Genomic DNA, 19,065 nt, shown 5'->3' with positions numbered 1-19,065 from the left:
TCGACCAAGGCACAACAAAGGCTAATTCGACCAGGATCCTGGTCGAATGGATTCCTGGTCGAAAATTGTATTCAAAAAAAAAAAAAGAGAGAGAGAAAAGGAAGAAAAAGGGAAGAAAAAATCCTGGAAAATTACAAAAAATAAGGAAATTCCTTAAATAGTTTCTGAAAAATGTTAATGTTTTCAGAAATAAGGAATAAATCCAGAAATTAAGGATAAATCCCAGAAATTAAGGGAAAAATCCAGAAATTAAGGGAAAAATCCAGAAATTAAGGATAAATCCCAGAAATTAAGGATAAATCCCAGAAATTAAGGGAAAAATCCAGAAATTAAGGATAAATCCCAGAAATTAAGGAATAAATCCAGAAATTAAGGATAAATCCCAAAAATTAAGGGAAAATTCCAGAAATTAAGGATAAATCCCAGAAATTAAGGGAAAATCCAGAAATTAAGGGAAAAATCCAGAAATTAAGGATAAATCCCAGAAATTAAGGGAAAAATCCAGAAATTAAGGGAAAAATCCAGAAATTAAGGATAAATCCCAGAAATTAAGGAATAAATCCAGAAATTAAGGATAAATCCCAAAAATTAAGGGAAAATTCCAGAAATTAAGGATAAATCCCAGAAATTAAGGGAAAAATCCAGAAATTAAGGGAAAAATCCAGAAATTAAGGATAAATCCCAGAAATTAAGGAAAAAATCCAGAAATTAAGGGAAAAATCCAGAAATTAAGGATAAATCCCAGAAAATTAGGGAAAATTCCAGAAATTAGGGAAAAATCCCGGAAATAAGGGAAAAATTCCTGGAAATCAAAATAATTCCTAAATAAAAGGAAAAATTCGTTGTAAACGTGTAGGTCGCTCCACACTTTACGGAAAAACGAAACCCTGTAAGGGAACAAATAGACTTAACTTCTGCGAAACCTATTCAATGTTTCCCAAAAGTTGGGGGGCAAATGATAGGGATAAATAAATTATGATTGTATAATTAAATACTGCATTAATTGTACAAGCTGTGGGCTGCTAGGCCCAATAAAAAGATATATGAAACTCAGACCAGAAAGGTTAAGCCTGATGGACCAGATCAGGCCTGATGGAATAAAAAAGGCCCAAAAGCCCTAATTATTAATTAATTTCGTAATTAATTAATAAGGGAAAAATCAGCTATTGAGAAGAGTCCCGATAAGGATATAAATCCTTATAGATTAGCCTCAAGGGGACCTAAAAGGATAAGGAATCAGCTTCCTACTTCCTAGGACTCCTAAGTCTATCCTAATTCAGAGGCTTGTCCACCAAGTCTCCTATGCCAAGTCCAATTCAAGGACTCCCACATCTATATAAGGGGCCTCACCCCACAAATCAGAACTACGTTTTTTGGCTTGATTCTCTAACTCACAGAGATACGTAGGCATCTCGTAAAGGCAGAATTAAGCTACGAAACACGAGAGCAGCCATTAAAGGCCTTGAGCTCCCGAATCTTAGTAATAAATACAGCAAGTAATAACCTTAGCTTTTTATCCATAACAACTATGAAGCTGAAGAAGTGAACTTGAAGTTTTTGTTTACACTCCCTGACCATTTGGAACAGAAAATTCCATCAATCAGAGAAGGGAGAGACTTGAGTAGAATAACACTGAAAGTTCTATATGGAATCTAAAAACATATGAATTAGAGATGATTCAAAGGAAATCATAAAGAACTGGTCAATGGAATGTTATAGATGGTTCAAGTGCTCTAATTGTTAATGAAAGCCAGACCTCTAATGATGAACCAAGATCCCAGATTCCAGTTACCTCAACAAGTGAGCAAAGAACAAATGATTCACAGGAACAAGTCATTTTGGAATTGGAAGAAGATGAGTTCTACACCCTGGATGAACTTGATAAGCTTGATCAGGTAATGGCCTATGTAGCAAGGAAGTTCTCTAACATTAGAGTAAAGAATCCAAGATTCTTCAAGGGTAAAGGACAATCATTCAACAAAGATAGTAGCTCGAAAGGAAAAGGGAAGTACACATATGATAGAAAAAATGGGTACAAAACTGGATCTATTGACAGATCAAAGATAAGGTGCTACAACTGTGATGAACTAGGCCATTTTGCTACAGAATGCAGGAAACCCAAGAAAGCAAAGAAATACAAAGCTTATCTTGAAATGGAAGCAAAGTATGAAGCTCTTCCGAAGAAACAACAAAGCAAAGCTTATATTGCAGAGGGAAAAAGTTGGGATGACTCTGATAATGATGAAGATGAAGAAGTTGGAAATTATGCATTAATGGCCTTGGATCAAGGAGAGTCATCCTCATCAAAATCACAGGTACCAACTCTCACTACCACTGATTTAAATGTGAGTTAATATAAGGAAACTGTAGAAAAGATGAGCATAGAAATGTTTCACATTCATACAAGTATGGTTGCTGCTAATGAAGAAGTTAGCAGACTAACAAAGATAAATGAGGAGCTTGAAAATGAGAAACAAGAAGCTGAATTGTTGTTGGTAGAGCTTGAAGCTGTAAGACAAGAAAATGCATATCTGAAGAACAAGCTCAAGTGTGCAAGTAAAATCGAAGCAGTACTAAGGGAGAAGCTGGAAAAGAATGAGGTGAAGTTGAAGTCCTTCAAGAATGCATCAGAGTTGGTTGGACAATACCATGAGAAAAATAAGCCATGTGCAAATATTGCTATTGGTCTTGATTATGATGCTTTGAATAGCAAAAATGAAGATTTAGGTGATAAAAAAAAGAAATAGAAAATGAAAATGTTCCAGCAATGCTGGAAAAGATTGTTTCACCTATGTTCAAGGCATGTGAAGTTAACTTCAGTGAAGAAGAGTTGATTATCAAGCAAGAAATTGATAATGAAGACTATGAGAAGAAAAATGCAGAAGCAACATAATCTTCCAAAGCTGAAGAGAAGTTCATGGACAACCAAGGCTCCAAGACACCTATCAAAGAAAACAAAACTGATTATGCAAGAAAGAAGAAGAAAAATTGAAATGGGAAAATTGGGATAAAAAAAAGCAACAATTTTGCTTATGTTGTAGATGCTCCAAGAAAGAAATGTGAGAAATGTGCCTCTGTGAATTATCTAACTCACCTTTGTAAAAAAGATGTTAGCAAGCCAGTTGAAGGAGCCTGCAAATACAGTGAAGCAGATGCAAATGATCCCTACTTATTTTGTGACAAGTTTAATTGCATCCCTTGCAACTTGAAAGTAATGAAAAGTTGCCATAAGCTGAGAGTAGACCTTAAAGAAATAAAAATTGGGTCTATTGCAGATAGGGAAAAAGCACAACAGTCAATGAATTCTATTTTATCTGAAATAACTCATTCTACTTTTGCTAAATCAGTTAACAAGACGAAAGTGCCCAACACTGATTGGATTACTAAACACACTTAAAACTCATTGTGTGCAGGGAAAAATAAAGAAGGTCATATGGATCATGACAGTGGATGTTCCAGACATATAACAAGTGATAAGGCCCTGCTATCACAATTTGAGGAGAAGGCTGGCCCTTTGGCGACCTTTGGAGACAACAGCAAAAGATTCACAATGGGATATGGTAGTATTATTTCTGAAAATATTGTCATTGCTGATGTAGCACTGGTAGCTGGTCTTAAGGTAAATCTTCTCATAGTTAGCCAATTTGTAGACAAAGGTTTTGAATTTTTATTCAACAAAGAAGAATGCACTTTTATCAGCAAGAAAACTGGTGAAGTTGCTCTGAAAGGAGCAAGAAAATAAAGCTTATTTGTTGCAAACTTGGACTCAGCAAATAAGGATGGAATTTGTTGCTTCTACATCAAGGAATCAGAAGAAAAAAGCAAGCTTTGGCATAAAAAGTTATTACACGTGAATTTCAAGGCAATTAACACCTTGGTCAAAAAGGAGTTAGTAAATGACATGCCTAATCTGGAGTTTGCTCAAGTTGAAGTTTATGAAGCTTGTCAGGAAGGAAAAATGAAAAGATCAAGTCACAAATCAAAAACTGTGAATTCTATAAGTGCACCACTCACTACGCCATAAACGGTCTTATACAACATAATTATGTGATGTTGCCATAGATAATGTTCATGTATCATTATGATACTCTACCATTTTACAACATATTTTAATTATGTTAGAATAGGTCCCGTAAAGTATTGTCGTTCCATTTATAAATTAAAATATTCAATTTTTTATTTAAAAAAATTATAACTATGTTGACGTGTCACATGTGGGTCCCGCACAGGGGTTCCCCACTACTGACTTGTCATTGATGTGGTCCCCAATGTGGGACACACTCTGCTGATGTGGCAGGAGGGGTCCCCATATGTGGGCCCCATCCTACTGACGTGACAGGTAAGGGTCCCTCGTGTGGCCCCACTCTGCTGATGTGGCAGGAGGGGGTCTCAGCATGTGGGCCCTACTCTGCTGACGTGGCAGGTGGGTGTCCCCGCATGTGGACCCCACTTTGCTGACATGGCAGTTGGGTCCCCATTCTAGTGATGTGTCATGTGGTGTCCCCCATGTGGGCCCCACTTTGCTGGCGTGGCAGAGGTGAGGTGGCAGTCCCAAGTACTTAAGCAAAAATATTGTGAAATGTTGCAAAATCTAGGAATTAAATCCATGACCTCCCACATAGAAAAATGAGGTCCAAACCACTACACCACATGAGACAATGTGTTTTATTCCACATGATCTGAATATAACCTTATACAAATAACTCATTTTTACTTAAAAGAAAAGACTATTTAACTCCTTTAATTTTTTTAAATTAAAATTTTGACGATCCGTCCGTAGTCCGTACAGATGTTAGAAACTATCAATTTTAAGGGTGTACCATCATTATTAGGATTTTATTTATTTATTTTGTGAGATAATATAGCAGTCAAAGCAGTCAAAATAGACTATGCCCTGTATGCGTCCCGAATGAAGTATCGATTATTTTGAATTAAAATTTCGATGATCCGTCAGTACGGATGTTAGAAAATATCGATTTTAGGGGTGTACCATCATTATTAGGATTTTATTTATTTATTTATTGAGATATTATAGCAGTCAAAACAGTCAGAATAGACTATGCCCTGTATGTGCTACTGTCCCGAATGAAGTATCAATTCTTTTAAATTAAAATTTCGACGATCCGTCCGTACGGATGATAGAAACTATCAATTTTAGGGGTGTAACATCATTATTAGGATTTTATTTATTTATTTTGTGAGATAATATAGCATTCAAAGCAGTTAGAATAGACTATGCCCTGTATGCGTTCCGAATGAAGTATCGATTATTTTAAATTAAAATTTCGACGATCGGTCCATGTGGATGTTAGAAACTATCAATTAGAGGGGTGTAACATCATTATTAGGAATTTATTTATTTATTTTATGAGATAATATAGCAGTCAAAGCAGTCAGAATAGACCATGCCCTGTATGTGTCCTGAATGAAGTATCGATTATTTTAAATTAAAATTTCGACAATCCGTCCGTACGGATGTTAGAAACTATCGATTTTAGGGGTGTACCATCATTATTAGAAATTTATTTATTTATTTTGTGAGATAATATAGCAGTCAAAGCAGTCAGAATAGACTATGCCCTTTATGTGTCCCGAATGAAGTATCGATTATTTTAAATTAAAATTTCGACGATCCGTCCATACGGTTGTTAGAAACTATCGATTTTAGGGGTGTACCATCATTATTAGGATTTTATTTATTTATTTTGTGAGATAATATAACAGTCAAAGCAGTCAAAATAGACTATGCCATGTATGAATCCCGAATGAAGTATCGATTATTTTGAACTAAAATTTCGACGATCCGTCCGTACGGATGTTAGAAACTATCGATTTTAGGAGTGTATCATCATTATTAGGATTTTATTTATTATTTTGTGAGATATTATAGCAGTCAAGGCAGTCAGAATAGACTATGCCCTGTATGCGCTACTGTCCCGAATGAAGTATCGAGTCTCTTAAATTAAAATTTGGACGATCCGTCCGTACGGATGTTTGAAACTATCGATTTTAGGGGTGTACCATCATTATTAGGATTTTATTTATTTATTTTGTGAGAAAATATAGCAGCCAAAGCAGTTAGAATAGACTATGCCCTGTATGCGTCCCGAGTGAAGTATCGATTATTTTAAATTAAAATTTCGACGATCCGTCCGTACGGATGTTAGAAACTATCGATTTTATGGGTGTGACATCATTATTAGGATTTTATTTATTAATTTTGTGAGATAATATAGCAGTCAAAGCAGTCAGAATAGACTATGCCCTATATGCGTCCTGAAGGAAGTATCGATTATTTTAAATTAAAATTTCGACGATCCGTTCATACGGATGTTAGAAACTATCGATTTTAGGGGTGTACCATCATTATTAGGATTTTATTTATTTATTTTGTGAGATAATATAGCAGTCACAGCAGTCAGAATAAACTATGCCCTGTATGCGTCCCGAATGAAGTATCGATTATTTTAAATTAAAATTTCGAACGATCCTTCCGTACAAATGTTAGAAACTATCAATATTACGGGTGTACCATCATTATTAGGATTTTATTTATTTATTTTATGATATAATATAGCAGTTAAAATAGTTAGAATGTACTATGCCCTTTATGCGTCCCGAATGATGTATCGATTATTTTAAATTAAAATTTCGACGATCCGTCCGTACGGATGTTAGAAACTATCGATTTTAGGGGTGTACCATCATTATTAGGATTTTATTTATTTATTTTGTGCAGTCAAAGCAGTCAGAATAAACTATGCCCTGTATGCACTACTGTCCCGAATGAAGTATCGATTCTTTTAAATTAAAATGATATTAGAATCTATCGATTTTAGGGGTGTACCATCATTATTAGAATTTTATTTATTTATTTTGTGAGATAATATAGTTGTCAAAGCAGTCAGAATAGACTATGCCCTGTATGCGCTACTGTCCCGAATGAAGTATCGATTCTTTTAAATTAAAATTTCGACGATCCGTCCGTACGGATGTTAGAAACTATCGACTTTAGGGGTGTACCATCTGTAATATATAATGGATGACGTCAAAAATTACTGATGCTGACAATTTCATTAGCAATCAGTTATAATAGAAGATGTCAAAGATTACCGATGCTGACAATGTCATTAGCAATCAGTTAAGCTTGGGGCCAAAGTTGTATTGTAACCTTAATCTGGAATTTATACTTGTAACACTTAATGTCTGTAAAATATAAATGGAGCAGACTGGAGCATTTTTCCCTAAACAGTGTCAAGCCTAAGAATTCTATCTGGAAGAAGATCAAGAAGGTCATGCCTCAGAAGAATTATGAAGAAGCTTGGAGTTGAATAATTTTGTTTGGTGAAAAACATTCTAAGTCGAGATCTCTACAAGTCACAGAATTAGTGTTATAGAGAAGTCATTCGAGAACTCAGAAAGACCTATCGAGAACTCAGGAATTGTCTATCGAGAACTCAGGAAATGCTATTGGAGATATTGACAAGTCAGATACCCATTCGAGAACTCAGGAATTATCTATCGAGAACTCAGGAAATGCTATTGGAGATATCGACAAGTCAGATACCCATTCGAGAACTCAGAGATATCGACAAGTATACATTCATTAGAGAACTCTGAGTTATCGATAAGCCAAAGTCCATTAGAGAACTCTGAGTTATCGATAAGCCAAAGTCCATTAGAGAACTCTGAGTTATAGATAAACCAAAATTCACTAAAGAACTCAGAGTTGTCGATAAGTCAAGTCAACAATGAAGTTTCAGAGATATCGACAAGCCAACATGCCTATCGAGATGTCGAGTTCTCTACAGCTTAATTGGAGATCTCGAAGTAAAGAAATTTCTCTAAGTACAGAATTGCAGAACAGTTCAATATCCAAGGTTGCAAATCAACAAACAATTCATACAGCTGGATTGACAAGTCTACAAAAAGCAGCTTGAGAGATGTGCAAGATTAATGGTAAAGATTAACTAACAAAGGAAGATTAAAGTGAACACGGGATGCTAAAGATATGCTAAGCCAGAAATGGAAGATCTGTTTTTCTATAAATAGAAATGACAAGTGACAGTTTAGAAAAGCTAATAGCATGTCTTATTACACACTGTGTAAACCATCAGTTAACTGAGTTATAAAGTTAACACTGGTCCTTAGTCAGTTGTAAGAATTCAGATTAGAAATTGTATTATCTCTCAAGAAAGAAGCTAAGTTCTAAACCAAGAACTTAGAGATTTTGTAGCAAAATACTGCTTGATTTTTAATATAAAATTAAGTGAGTTTTAAAGATCTTTGTTTTACATATTTGCATTGTTATTTATGTTTAACATCTATTCTACAGAATCATTGATAACAACCAACTGCTAAACCCAAAGTCGATCAAAATGTAAACATTTAAGCCAAAACACATTCACCCCCCCTCTGTGTTGTATTCATATCTAACACCATCATTATCAGGATTTTATTTATTTATTTTGTGAGATGATATAGCAGTAAAAGCAGTCAGATAGACGATGCCCTGTATGTGCTATTCTCTCGAATGAAGTATCGATTCTTTAAATTAAAATTTCGACGATCCATCCATACGGATGTTAGAAACTATCGATTTTAAGGGTGTACCATCATTAGGATTTTATTTATTTATTTTGGGAGATAATATAGCAGTCAAAGCAGTCAGAATATACTATGCCCTGTATGCGCAACTGTCCCGAATGAAGTATCGATTCTTTTAAATTAAAATTTCGATGATCCGTCCATACAGATGTTATAAACTATCGATTTTAGGGATGTAACATCATTATTAGGATTTTATTTATTTATTTTGTGAGAAAATATAGCAGTCAAAGCAGTTAGAATAGACTATGCCCTGTATGCGTCCCGAATGAAGTATCGATTATTTTAAATTAAAATTTCGACGATCCGTCCGTACGAATGTTAGAAACTATCGATTTCAGGGGTATAACATCATTATTAGGATTTTATTTATTAATTTTGTGAGATAATACAGCAGTCAAAGCAGTCATAATAGACTATGCCCTGTATGCGTCCCGAATGAAGTATCGATTATTTTAAATTAAAATTTCGACGATCCGTTCGTACGGATGTTAGAAACTATCGATTTTAGGGGTGTACCATCATTATTGGGATTTTATTTATTTATTTGGTGAGATAATATAGTAGTCACAGCAGTCAGAGCTATTAGAATAGACTATGCCCTGTATGCGTCCCGAATGAAGTATCGATTATTTTAAATTAAAATTTCGACGATCCGTCCGTACAGATGTTGGAAACTATCGATTTTAGGGTTGTACCATCATTATTAGGATTTTATTTATTTATTTTGTGAAATAATAAAGCAGTCAAAACAGTCAGAATGGACTATGCCCTGTATGCGTCCCGAATGAAGTATCGATTATTTTAAATTAAAATTTCGACGATCCATCCGTACTGATGTTAGAAACTATCGATTTTAGGGTGTACCATCATTATTAGGATTTTATATATTTATTTTGTGAGATAAAATAGCTGTCAAAGCAGTCAAAATAGACTATGCCCTATATGCGCTACTGTCCCGAATGAAGTATCAATTCTTTTAAATTAAACTTTTGACGATCTGTCCGTACGGATGTTATAAACTATCGATTTTAGGGGTGTACCATCATTATTATGATTTTATTTATTTATTTTGTGAGATAATATAGCAGTCAAAGCAGTCTGAACAGACTATGCCCTGTATACGCTATTGTCCCGAACGAAGTATCGATTCTTTTAAATTAAAATTTCGACGATCCGTCCATACGGATGTTAGAAACTATCGATTTAGAGGTGTACCATGAATATTAGGATTTTTTATATTTATTTTGTGAGATAATATAGCAGTCAAAGTAGTCAGAATAGACTAACCCCTGTATGCGCTATTGTCCCGAATGAACTATCGATTTTTTAAAAATAGAGTGAACTATTTATAATTAATATATAATTTATTCTCTAAATATTTTAATTATATATCATATTTTTTTATAGATATCGAATAAATGGGGAAAAATAAAAATTATATTTTTTATTGGGAAAATTGATTTTTTCGTCACCCAACTTATCGTGTTTTTAGGAACTTACCATTCAACTATTATTTTTTTCTTTTGCTCACTAATGTTATGTTCATATTTGTTTTTAGTCACTAACGTTAGGTTCGTATTTGATTATTAGCATTATGTCAATATTTTGTAGCATTATAAAAATAGGGAAAATGGATTTTTTTCGTCACCCAACTTATCGTGTTTTTAGGAACTTACCATTCAACTATTATTTTTTTTCTTTTGCTCACTAATGTTATGTTTATATTTGTTTTTAGTCACTAACGTTAGGTTCGTATTTGATTATTAGCATTATGTCAATGTTTTGTAGCATTATTAAAATATAGTTGTCATTTGTAATATTTTAATAATTTGATATATGTCTATATCTTTATATATAGTACTTCGTATGTCCCCAAGACTTTTACCGGGTGAAGGACAAATTTAGCCTATTTTTACACAAAATTGACAAAAATAACCAATTTCTTAAAAGTTAACCAATTTTGGCCGATGGGATACCCAACTGTCAATGGAGTATCCACTTTATATAAGATACCCAACTGGAATTGGAGTATCCCATATATGAAATACTAAACTACCAGTGGAGTATCTTATACAAATTGGGATACCCAATTGACAGTGGAGTATTCAATCGGCCAAAATTGGCCACTTTTTTCAGAATGGCTATTTTTGTTAAATTTTTTCAAAAATCGGCTATTTTTGTCATTTTTCCACTTTTACCTTGGTAATGAGAGTTTGACCAGCATTTTAAGACTCCTAAAAGATGTAGTTTCGTGAATTATTTTAAACAAGCATTATTGCCCGTGTTACACGCACTTTTGATTTAAAAAATTATTGTAAATTACACATTTTTATGCTATTTAAATTTTCACTTCTAAAATGAATATTACTAATTCAATATAATCAACATCTAAAATTTAAAATTTTTATACCAATCATTGTGGTGGAGTTAGGACTGATGCAACTAATTTTTATTCAAAATATTAATATCAATTCTTTAGCAGCCCCTTGCATAATGATGCTAATATGGAATACCCTCTGTTGCATGGGTTCACCGGCACTACTTATATCTCGAAATTAAATTAACCATAATGCCCTTGGTCCTCACACTTATCAATTAATTTTTGTATAATATTGCACTATAAATACGTAAGTCATACTATATGAATATAATTATACAAACAACATAAAGAAGTTAACATAATCTTAAATCAAACCCAATCTGGATTGGAGAAAGTAGTTTCAATCAAACTTACCATTTGATTTGAACAACTTTGTGTTTGTCAAAATAATTACAGTAGTCTTAGCCTCTTCTTTTTCAAGTTTCTTACATAGATAAATAACATCATCACCCCACACCGTTACCCTATGTGAAATTCTAAAAGAAAAGAGATGAACATATTACTTTTTCTAAATAAAAAATGCAATATACAAATATATTTTTTGTAATTTACCTTCCATCTGTAACTTTGAATCTAAATACGTCTCTTAATCCAATTTTTGTTGATGTTTTTTTCACTGGTTCCATTTCTTCAACTGCTCCTATTATATCTGAATTAAAATATTTTTAAGAAACACATGCAATAATATAATGAGCTAACATGAATAAAGTCAGGGGTAAAAGATGAAAAGGATGAAAATTTTGTCTAAATAAGAGTCATACCTATAGCAAATTCAGGCAATTCTTCTTTCTCATTTTTGGATGTTTCTTTCACATATTGATGGAGGTCCTCAAGAACAACAAATTGGATTTTGTACATTGGAATCATGTAATCATCTTCTTTTACCTAGGCAATAGTTGTTGTATCCAAAAAACTTATACTATATTTAGAGAACACAGGTTTTAGTTTACCATAGGCCTCCTTCACACTAAACTGTGAAATAACATATATACTTCCCTCCTTCATTGTTACAGTTTCTTCAATTTTTTTCCATTGATCACGAAAAATAAAGGCATGGATAAGATGCTCCTGAAAAAAAGGAAAAAACAGGTGTTCACATCATAGATAATAGTATTATTTTCTTTTTCAATTTATATGCCTCACATACTGCAACTTAAAAAATAAAAGAGAAAAGACTTACATCCTCATTGCAGAGTATAAGATTAAATCCACTTAAATTTTTGTTAAGATTACTTTGAGTAGGCCACATTTGCATCACTCTAATTTTGATCCGCCATGTTATTTTTGATTTATTTAAGGTAGCAAGACGATCATACATCATTAGAAAGGTTGATATGTTTGCAGTAGAGTTTTAATTAAGTTAAGTGTAGTCATCCAACTCCAGTTATATATACACATGACCTTAAACATTCTAGATTATTCTAGGAATGTAAAACTTTTCTTAGAAAAAAGTGATATTCAAAATATTTGAAGTTTTCTCTTGATTTTTCAAGACGTACCCATAAAAGTTGTTCTAGACCTACAACATGAATGTTCTCCTGCCTATTGTAGGTTGTCAGGTACATATATCTATATATGATTTATTTTTCAATAAAATATATACTTCCCATAAAAGTTTCACATTCCCGAGGATAGTTTTAATCTTCCCTGAACATGGTTAGAGGCTCGAGAACATGGTCGAAAACATGAAACGTTTTGGACGATGAAACAATATATAAAATATAGTTAATCATTATTATATACTAAGTATTTCTCTTCCGTATTTCTCTTCCGTTACTTACCTTATCTATGCTAATTTAATTTATTTACATGTTGTAGAGTACACATTTTTTTTGGAAAACAAAAATACTGTACACGTGCAGATGACATATTTTATTAGTAATATTTTATCAAGAGATATAATATCAAAAAAAGTAGAATTTAGTAATATATATTCTTAAAATGTAAGTTTTTATGTTTATCTATTTTTACATAAAATGGAATTTAGTGTGAGATGCATGTAGTGAGATAAAATAAGAGTTCTAATTTTTTATGGAAACTTATTTAAGTTATTTTGAGCACCTTTAAAATAAAAAAGATTTGTTATTGAATTATTTATAATAAAAGTAGAAGCTGAATAAATTATTTATTTGAAACTTTTTAACATGAAATCCAGATTTTTTAGAAAAATTAAAGTTTTGCATGAAACCGGGCTACATTTATGTTCTTTTTTCTATATTTAAATATTGACTAAATTTGTTTTTTTTTAATTTAAAAACGTAAATTTCTACTTGTAGGATAAGGTAACATTTTTTAAAAAAGGACATTTTATTAGCAATTTCAAGATAACTGTCAAAATTTAAAATTATGAGTAAATAAAATTTAGTGTTATAAGTGAGTAACTTTTTCTAGACAAAACAGACATGAGTAACAACCCTATCTGTACTTTCCTAGCAACATCAAATATTATAAATTTACTTGATAGTTATACTTGTAAACACATAAGATCTTTGAAAATTATGCCTCAACATGAAAAGTGCTTAACCATTTGATATCAAGGCAGCCGGATATGTCTACTCTAAGTTAAAATGTAAGGGAGCTCTCATTTTGCCACCACCTTTAAGATATTCAATATTTTGATTCAGGGTTGAACCTAAGTTTAAAAAAGTATGAGATACGTAAGGGAATTTAAACATTTCCATTGTTATATGGACATGAGAAATATGGCAGTATCAAGGGTATTTCTTTGATATATCAATATGTGGCCTACACAACTTTTAGTTGCACAGCAATTACTCTATATTTTATATTCTATATTTACATTTACACATATCAGTTTATATTTTATATTTACTTTTTAGCTCTAATTCTATATATATTTGTATTTACATCTACATATATAATTGTAATAGAAAAAAGGTTCGGAGACCATGCTTTTTTAATGGTATGCGTAACACATACACACATTATTCATAATTATGCATATTAAAATATGTATCCGGTTAATAAATTTATTTGTCATCGTTAACTTCATTTTTGTGAATATCATAATTAGGCCTATTCAATTTTTTTAATAAATTCTGGATAAAAATTGTAGTTACGCCATATTTTTTAGCTAAATATAAAAGTTCACTTTTGCTTTTGCTCTCTCGGGATAAATTGTCATTAATTTTTTAAACTTAAAATCGATTTTTTATAAATTGCCTAAATATTTAATAACCATTAAAAAAAGTTTTTAAAATAAATATTATTATTAATTTGTACGACGAAGTTATAACTCGGTCACATTTAAATTTTGATATTGCGTGCATATAAATTAAATCAATATATGATTATTCGTATATTTTGTGTACAAACTTAAGACCTTTATTATTATTATTCTTATATATGAAAAATATAAATTTATCCGGTGAATAAATTTCTTTATTAACGTTAACTTCATTTTTGTGAATATCATAAATGGGCTTAATCAATTTTTAAATAAAATTGTAGTTAAGGCATTTTTTTTTACTTGTATATAAAAGTTTACTTTGCTTTTGCTCCCTTAATAAACTGCCACTAATTTTTTAAACTTAAAATTGATTTTTTTTAAATCATGCATTTCATGACACTTACTTAACATCAGCTTAGCTGGCAGGATGGAAAAATTAGTTTTGAAAAGACTAAAATGACCCATTTCATAATTGTGGATATCTTAATCATGGCTTAATCAAGGGGTATAGTTAGTAATTGTGAACATGGGTTACTTGAGGAATTAGATATATATTGATTTTTTTCTTCTGAATGATAATTTAATATTTAAATTTTTATATACAAAAAAACTTAAAAATAAGTTATAAAACTATGTTTGTAAGAAAAATATCTTGTGAGAGTTGTTTGATTTAATACCAAATTCATATCATTACAACATTATTTTATTTTTGTGTTTATATATACCTGTTTCACAGAGAGTAGATGGGTTTATAGTTTTAATTTTTGGTCGGTAAAAGTTGCATGAAGGGGTTGTGATTAGTGATTTCATTTGATTTTTGAAAGTGTCGTTTTCTAAAATATTGATATTTAATTTTTTAATGTTTTTAGTACTTTATGATCAGTTTGCTAATTTGATTATATTGAATTTTTTATTTATTTTTATTTCCCAATAATTTTAGTACGGATTGGGATGCCTCTTCCTAATAATTTTGGTATTGAAGTTAGTACTCCACCTAAAAAGTAAAAGACGTATATGAACTGATTTTATGCGTCTGTTTACAATGTATATACATCTGTTCTGATCAGATTTTTAAAACAATATGTGTTCTTCCTATAACATACGTATATAATTCATACATTATACGACTCCTCCATATGCATCTAGCAAATTCAGACACATATAAGTTTTCTTATAAGACACATATGACACTTTTTGTACTGATTATCACTATATTTTAATAATGCTATAGAAAATTAACAAAATACTAATAATCAAATCCGAACCTAACGTTAGTGACTAAAAAAAATCCGAACCTAACATTAGTGAGTAAAACAAAAAAAAATTATAGTTGAGTGATAAGTTTCTAAACACACAATAATAAGTTGGGTGACAATTGTTTGAGTGTATAGTAATTTTTGTGGAATTTTTAAAGTTTTTTAGTTATTTTATATTGATTTTTAATTAGTATTTAATTCAGTAAATAAAAAATAGAAAATCATCCACTTGATTGCTATGTGGCAGAAAAGTATTGGCCGGAGAATGCATCACGTGGATCACCACTTTCAATTTTAATCTAGACCGTTTAATCGGTTTAAAAAAAACAATTTTGGTAAATCCTGACCGTTGATTTATATAAACTCATGTCCTTTACCTTTTTTTTCTCCGCTCATCTGTTACTGTCTCTCGTCTCGTATCAGTTCTTCCCCTTTTCCTATGAATCTTCCCTTATCTTTTTACTAAAATCGAGATTTCTTTGGTGCAATTTTATGATTCGGTTTTTGTTTATTCCTAATTATAACGGTACAACTGGGAACAATATTCTTTCTAATGATCATTGGATTGTAAAGAGCTAATTCAGTTAGATTAGAGGGAAGGAGATGCATACCACTGTGTTCAACAGAAAACTCTTCTGCTCGGTTGTGTTTAACCCCAAGTACAGAGGATCTCGCTAACTCATTTTCTTTCTCAGGACTCAGGTAACATCCATACACTTCTTCTATATCGATGATGCTGTCCAATTTGAGGTTTTTCTCTTTCGAACATCGAATTGCGAAAGCAAGGTTTTCGATTAATGTGGATGGGTCTATGTGTTTGATACAATTACTCTGAGAAATTTTGCCCGAAGCTATATCATTAATTAGTGTTCAATACTTATTGTTGTTGATATAACCCTTTGTACATGATATTTTAAGTTGTAATTATGTATATTCGCAGTCTCTCCGTTTTTTATACATTTAGCATTATTCCCCTGTATATTTGATGTTAAGCGTCATAGTATATTCCCGTTAATTAAACGACAGAACATTGGTGTATTTTTTCTGGTTGATTAAAATGCTGCTGATTGTATATGATGTAGAACAAAGAGTGGTGATGAAGGTGAAATTGAAGCTAGGGGAATGATACTATGCCTAAGAGGTTTCGATATTTGAACCAGGAAGCTCCTGATCCTCCTGTTAGTTGGTCGTACTTTGTTGGTATATGTTTCTTGTTTACACCCTTTTATGTTGTGTTCTTGTGCTTATTTTTTTGTTATTTTTATTGCAATGTTGGTGGTTAAAGAAACAATCTTATGTGGGGAATTGGGATGTTTGGTTTGCTTTAGTACTTTGTCCCGTAAAAATAGGTAATTGTGTAATATATATTGTGTAGAAAATGTGTGTTGCTTTGGAATTTGATATCTTGTGTATAATTTGTTATTCTGAATTCATTAGTAACAGTAGGCATGGTCAATTTTGATATAATTTATGTATATCTTGTGTATAAGTTGATATCAGTTTTAGGATTTTAAAGGTAGGAAATGGATTTGTATTATCATCATTGCTGCTGTCAATTGGCTTGTGATGGCGTTGATAACTTACTAACTGCATAACAAGTAGATCACACCATCCTTGCTCTGTTGTGTATGCTTTAAAAGTTAAAATCTCTGTTCAGTATGACTTTATTGCCTGCTGCGCTCAATAATATTACTTAGTCTGTACAAAAAGTTTAATTAAATCTTAGCTACAAATTTGAGTTATTGGTTGTATTAAAGATTAAATCTTTATTTGATTTTTTAGGACTTCTGTGTGCATTACACTTTAGTTTTTGGTTTTGCTTTTTTGGGGGTTTTATTATCTGGTGCTGATTTGTAATGTGTTGCAGCAGATGCATTAGGAGAAGGAGCAGCCATAAGGTAGAAGAACATGGAGGCTGTTGAAGGGAGGAATCGACGTGCGCTCGGTGATATCAGAAATCTTTTTACTGGCCATGGAATCGAGGGAAAGCAGCACCAAATCTTTTTACTAGCCATGGTATCTATCGTCTTATTTTTCTTTCTTGTTTACATAAATAATAGCTGAATTATGTTAATTGAGATTTCAAAACTATATTTGGGGCAGTTTGTAACCTAATTAGCTTGATGCTTTCTTTTAAACATCACTTGAAATCAGAACTGGTAATACTAGCTAGTATATATGAGGCTCAGGCAGCTAGAATTATTGTATGCTTTCTGGTAATATCAGAAATTTTCTTGCTCTGCAACTTTACTGCAACTTTGATGACAAAATGTATGTTAGACTTGCTTAGACTTTTAGATTATACTCCCTAGTTACCTAAATTGAGCCCTTCTGTTTCTACTGTAAATATACTCCCTACTTGTTGAGAACTGGACAAATTCTAAGTGCTTATACAGTGTTACAAAGATGTCTCTTCTTAGTCATCTGGACTTTCCCTGCACGTTTGGATCATTTCAGCTTGTATTTGTTTATGTGCTTATTGAATTAAATTCGTATTTTTCGACAATTATAGTATGTAGATGATCTGTACAGTATATATATGTTTCAATGCTGTTGATATTGGATTTGAGTTTCAATGTGTCTATAAACTCACAGAGTCACAATTTAAATTTTTAGTTTTAATTTTTTACCCATGTAATCTGTTTTAGATGGAAAGCGAGCATGATTATCTTGATCATCGAGCGTTCTTTTTTCTTGCTTGTGGTTTCTAATTGAGTCCCAATATCCGTAGGCTGCTGCTTTTGGATTAACTAGAAAACCCAAGGAACCCAGATGAACACAGAAGCCTACAAATGAGAAAGATCGAGCATTACTTATCGAAGAAAGCAATAAACAGCCCTCCAACCCCTCCGGAGAAAAGGATTGTTCAGATGTTGGAACTGAAGAGAATCTTGTTCAAGACAATGACTCATGTATGAACTCCTCCAATCCAGAGATGATGCCGCATGCTGAATTAACAGTTGGTTGTTAAGAAATATGATTTCGATAATTTAAAAGTTGTACGTTGTAGGTGTTTCAAATTTCAAGCTCGGGTTCTTTGTGCATAATTTTGTTTATATAATTGTTGTGAAAACTATATAATCATGTCTGCACAGTTCTTGTGAAAAATGGTGCACATTTTCTGTACTACAAATTTCTTGTATTGTGTGAATGAATATATTATTTGGTAAAGAAAAGTTCTATCGTGCACTGAAGAATCCATCTATGAAATGTTGTTACTGATTTTGTAGCATTGATTGAGATATCTATATCTAATTATATCTTTTGCCTTTTGTAACACCCACTCACATGATGACGTGGCTATGTGGGTCCCACAAGCTAACGTGGCAGTCCATGCGGTCATGCGGCCCCTCGTCAGCAGGACCCACCTCTCCACGTGTCAAGCCACGTGTCCAGCTACGTGGTTGCCCACGTGACAATCCACATGTCATGTGGGCCCATTTTTTTTGCAAAATCACATTTTTTAGCAACATAATTGTTGGTGTTGCCCTAAATGAGAAAATGTTGCCTTTAAACCCTAAGGCAACATGGAAAATACTAACATCAGAAAAGTGTTGCCGTTAATTTTTTTTAATCTTTTGTAACATTTATTGGGCCTCTGGAAACTTATTTGGAATGTTGCAGAAAGC

General features: G+C 32.2%; 1 long non-coding RNA gene across 2 annotated transcripts; it reads left to right on the top strand.

Annotated features, from left to right (window-relative positions):
- Positions 1-15,838: 15,838 nt before the first annotated feature.
- Positions 15,839-18,658, top strand: LOC141708657 (uncharacterized). 2 transcript variants are annotated; one of them, XR_012569572.1, is made up of 4 exons: positions 15,839-16,138; positions 16,519-16,636; positions 17,307-17,452; positions 18,168-18,658. It is a non-coding gene; the product is annotated as an uncharacterized LOC141708657 (long non-coding RNA). The 2 variants fall into 2 exon arrangements; XR_012569571.1 differs by having other exon boundaries at positions 17,304-17,452.
- Positions 18,659-19,065: the final 407 nt, after the last annotated feature.

Source organism: Apium graveolens, chromosome 2, assembly GCF_009905375.1.
Source record: "Apium graveolens cultivar Ventura chromosome 2, ASM990537v1, whole genome shotgun sequence".
Taxonomy (NCBI): Eukaryota; Viridiplantae; Streptophyta; class Magnoliopsida; order Apiales; family Apiaceae; genus Apium; species Apium graveolens.
The sequence above is the reverse complement of the archived record's forward strand: the minus strand, read 5'-3'. Positions and strand labels throughout refer to the sequence as shown.